We start from the raw sequence: 5,408 nt of genomic DNA, 5'->3' as shown, positions 1-5,408 counted from the left end.
GAAAAAAGATTAAAACAAACAAAACAAGGATAAAATAGTGTAATTGTATACAATGTAAAATGGATAATCAAGCTAAATAAAATACTCATCACCTTTTTTACTTTTCATTTTATGCTGATAAATTTTAAATATATTCCTTTAGTTGTGTTAATATATACAAAAGAATATTGTTGAATATTGTCTACCTCCTGGCTATACATTGTATACATGTATTCAAATATCACTACACAACTCACAAATACATGGTTTTGGAATATGAGCTAATATAATGTTAATTAAAAATTAAATTTTTAAATATAAATTCCCACACCCAAACACATATACAAACACACAGATCAAGAATTCGTGATATTGTTGCTCCATGGCTCCAGCTGTACATGTAGTGGAGGATGGCCTTGTTGGGCATCAGTGAGAGAGGAGGTCCTTGATCCTGTGAAGGCTGGACGCTCCAGTGTGGGAAAATTCGAGGGCAGGGAGGTGGAAGTGGGTGGGTGGGTAGGGTCACACCTTCATAGAAGCAGATGGAGGGAGGATGGGATAGGGAGTTTCTGGGGGGGGGGGAAATGGAGAAAGGGAATAACATCTGAAATGTAAATAAAATATCCATATATATATATATATATATATATATATATTCATGATAAATGTACTTCTTTTTTCTGTCTGCAACTTTTGAACACCCACTGAGCCCTGAAGACCTAGCCTAAATTTGCTTTCCCTTCTGTGATTCTTCTCTAACTGGTCCACACATGATTATTTGCATTTTATTTCTGTCACTCAAGCATTTCACATACCCCCAAATTACACCCCTGCTCTAATGAGCTTATATTAATTGTACAGAACTTCCCCTTGAATTTGTTTTCTCTGAATTTAGATTTTCTTTTTTTATTGGTTATTTTATTTATTTATATTTCAAATGTTATCTTGCTTCCCAGTTTCCCTTCCACAAGCCCCCTATTCTATCCCCCTTCCCTTGCTTCTATGAGAGTGCTCCCCCACCCATCAACCCACTCCTATCTCACACTGACCACCCTAACATTCCCCTACTCTGGGTCATCAAACCTCCACAGGATCAAGGGGCTTCCCTCCTACTGATGCCAGATAAGGCAATCCTCTGCTACATATGCAGCTGGAGCCATGGGTTGCTCCATGTGTACTCTTTGGTTGGTGGTTCAGTCCCTGGGAGCTTTGGGGGGTATGGTTGGTTGATATTGTTGTTCTTCCTATGGGGTTGCTAACCATGAGAAGCATCCATTCCTCTAAATCTTCCATTGGGGACCCCGTGCTCAATCCAATGGTTGGCTGCAAGCATCCACCTCTGTATTAGTCAGGCTCTGGCAGAGCCTCTCAGGTCACAGCTATATCAGGCTCCTGTCTACAAGTACTTCTTGGCTTCATCAATAGTGTCTAGGTTTGGTGGCTGCATATGGAATGGTTGCCCAGGTACGGCAGTCTTTTAGGCCTTTTCTTTAGTCTCTGCTCTACTCTTGGTCCTGTATTTCCTTTAGAGAGGAGCAATTCAACCCAGATATCCCTCAACAGAGGAATGGATACAGAAAATGTAGTACATCTACACAGTGAAGTATTACTCAGTAATTAAAAACGATGACTTCATGAAATTCTTAGGCAAATGAATGGAACTAGAAAATATCATCCTGAGTGAGATTATTACCCAGTCACAAAAGAACACACATGATATGTACTCACTAATAAGTAGATATTAGGAAAAAAGATCAGAATGCCCATGATAAACCGACAGATGATATGAAGCTCAAGAAGAAGGAAGACCAAAGTGTGGATGTCTCAGTCTTATTTAGAAGGGGGAACAAAATAATCATGGGAGTTAAAGGGAGGGAGGAATGTGGGAGGGAGAGAGGAGGGGGAGGGGAAGAAAAAGGGTAGGATTCTAAGGAAGAGTTATGTTTTAGACTGCCCCTTACTGAGTTTTGTGCCCTGTAAGGATCTTAGGTCTTGGGTAAATGATTTGCAGTTTGATCCTAGACAAGGATTATACATTGATTTACAAAGTTCTATGAACTTTCCATGACATGAATTAATATTCAACTTTAATAAGAAATGAATGTTCTGTTTGTACATGATTAGTTATAGCCAAGAAGTCTGTGTGCCCTGCTAGAAATAGTTTCAAACCTACACCACTTATTCAAGTAACCATGTGCTTCATATAAATTTCTGAGAGTTCAGGTACACACAGATCAGCCCTCAGGCATTGAGAACCTTGGTGTCTCCCCTATGCTGACCTTCTGAACTGAGCTAAAGCACTACCTTGAGAAAAAGGAATTATCTACTTTTATTCTTGGATTGCCTATGCACTTCTCTTGTTAAGAGATTGACAAACATTTTTAAAATACAGGTATAGATTTAACTGCATAGTCTACAAAAGAAGATGCAAGAAATGATCAGGCAGACATAAGAATAGATGCTATGTGCTTGAAAATAGTCTCACAGTACAGTTCAGCCACATACATCACCTTACTGAGCACATGTTGTCCCTCCACATAAAATCAAACACATTCCTACATCTTTGTGATCACTACAGAGTGTATATTTCAAAAGACCATGAGTATCTTAGTTCATTTAGGTTACATAAAAGAATACCAAAGACCTGTAGCTTCACAACATCTACTTATTTTAATCTATGTCTCGAGACTGAAGGGTACATAAGTAAGACATCAGAAGTCTGATAATGTTGAAGCCTTTGTCATGATTTTTAGATGGTTAAAAACTTATGGTATCTTTGATGATAGGATACTTTCGGGTAAAAGAAGCTACATGATGAGCATTCTTTAAAACGCATGAAAAGGTCACTGTAAAGCTAGCTTGGACAAGTTAGTGAGGCCTTATGCCAAAATAAAGAACGAAAAGAGGGCTGGTTAAAAGACTGCTTGCCTTAGAGAGATAAAAGTGAACAAGGCATGATGGAGAGTATTTCAGGGGGACTCCTTCTGAGGGGGTACCGTTCCCCCTCTTTTGTTTTTAAAGCCAATTTTTCAGAGTTCTTGTAAAATCAGGGCAGAAGTGCCAACAGCCGCTCCTTCCACACTCAGAGAGTCATGAAGTCCTTATTTAAGGATATATAAATCTATATTAATAATCTTTTGTCAAAGGACTTTTATAGCACCACTGACAATTAATCAGACTATATAATATATCGATTAGAAATAGCTTTTTCTACTTTTTGTGAGATTACCTCTCTTTTGTCAATTAACTGTTGAGGAAATTAGGGTTTACCTCTCTCTTGAGAATATTGAACAGAGATTTAAATTCTTTTGTGGAGAGCTTAAAATAGGATCTTAGCTAATTAGTCCTTGTTTCTCTCGCTAGAGAGCTTGGCCTCTTGATCACTCCAACAAAAATTGGCTTTTTCCTAAACCAAGGCCACCCTTGATATGGCCGCTAACATTGGGGAGCCTTCCTTTATGACAATATTACACCCAAAACTGACAAATGGTTGGTAACTTGAACATTTACAAGGGACTAGGATGGCTGTGAGTTAGCCCAATGACGGGATTACTGTAGGTCCACTTCCCAGGGGCCCACCCAATGCAGCCGAAAAGGAGTGCGTGGTGCTGGGAGTGGGTGCAGCCTACATGGGCTAAGACAGGGCTCTCACCCTCCTTTCACCCACCTCGGGATCCTTTGACATTGCCCATCGTCGACAGCCTAAAGCCTTCGACCATCGATGTGACTCATCTCACATCAATGTTTTGGGGTTGTGAACTTGTCTAAGACCCCCCATAATTAGACATCCAAATTTAAAACTCACATAGTTGGGATTGATCATAAGACGCCTTCTCTAACTAAACAGAAAAGGGGGAGATGCCAGAAGCCAGGACCCTTGCCCTTACCCTCACCCCCAACCTTTCCCCACCTGCACAATGTCCCCTGAAGCTTGGCAACTGCAAGATCCTGCTTGGCAACTGCAGATAGACTCAAAGCAGTGTACCATATCTTCTGAAGAATAGCAGGGAGACCATAACTCAAGCAGTGTACCATATCTTCTGAAGAATAGCAGGTAGATCATAATTCAAGGCAGTGTACCATATAGACCATGACATGTTTCAAGGCAGAGGCCAAGAAGATTCTGTACTTTTCCACCACCTGGCCCCTCTTACCCCCTCCCCTTGTAAAACATGCTATAAAAAAGCATCTCATGTTCAAAAAAAATTTAAAAAAAAACAAAAAACAAAACAACCACTCCCTTCATCACTCAAAAAAATAAAATAAAATAAATAAATATTTATACAATCCACCTATGCAAACTGCAGGAAAACATTTGTGTTGCCTACCAGCTAATATATGTAGCATTAATAATTAATAAAATGGTTTTGAAATATGAAAAAAACAGACTGCTTGCCAAGCATGCATGAAACTCTAGTTTCAATACTCCGCATGAAAAAAAAAGTGCCTGGAATAAATGATGAATGTTCCAATATTATAGCTTAATTGTGAGATCTTAACTCTAACTGCTACAATATATTTGCAATGAAAATTATAACATAATAATTGAGGAAGTACCAAGCAGTAAGACTTTAACAAAGGAGAAGATAAACATGATAGCTATTTACAAAGACTTATCTTGCAATCTCAAATATGATCAATGAACATCTTAAAGGCCATGTAATAAGCACATTTATAGGAAGGACTTAAAAAACAGATACAGATGTTAAGACACAATACAGTTGAAACTTTTGTGGTTTTCTTTATGAGTCCCTCCCCCTCTATTTAGTATCTGGTTACAAGGAGTAGATGCCATTCATTCCTGTAAGCCCAGACACACTACATAATTTAATTAAACTTTTAATAAAAGTATTGTAATTTCAGCCCCTAAGCATTACTTTACAAAAAATGCCTTTTGCAGAGGAGCTTATAAACAACAAACATGTATTACATATACTTCTAGAGAAGAAGGGTTAGCTAGTTCAAAATGAACATGCTGACAAATTTGTATTTTTGTTCTTTTATTCTTTTAAAAAATATTAACCTTTTACTCTTGGAGAATCTCATATATTAACACAAATGAAATAGATATATACACTCCCTTCAACTCTCCTTTTATTCTCTCAGTACCACACCTATCATTTCTTAAGCCACTAAGTTCAACATGGTTGCCCATATGTGCCAGGCCATCCACTGAAGAAAGGGAAGCCTAGCAGTTGTCACATTTTCAATGAATAATGTTTCTCCTTCCTCCATCAGCTATCAATTGCCGATAGCTCCTTAGTAAAGAGGTGCAGTCTAGAGATTATCCACCCCATCTATGTCACTATTTTGGTTGGCTTGATCTTGTGTAGGTTTTATGCAAGTAAATATACATGATGTGAGTTCCTGTTATGTCCAGAATAGGGATAGAGCATCTCACATTCCTTCTCCATGTTTTACTGTTCTTA

Source organism: Grammomys surdaster, unplaced genomic scaffold, assembly GCF_004785775.1.
Source record: "Grammomys surdaster isolate TR1022 unplaced genomic scaffold, NIH_TR_1.0 125749, whole genome shotgun sequence".
In the NCBI taxonomy this organism is placed as follows: domain Eukaryota; kingdom Metazoa; phylum Chordata; class Mammalia; order Rodentia; family Muridae; genus Grammomys; species Grammomys surdaster.
Note: the sequence above shows the minus strand (reverse complement) of the source record.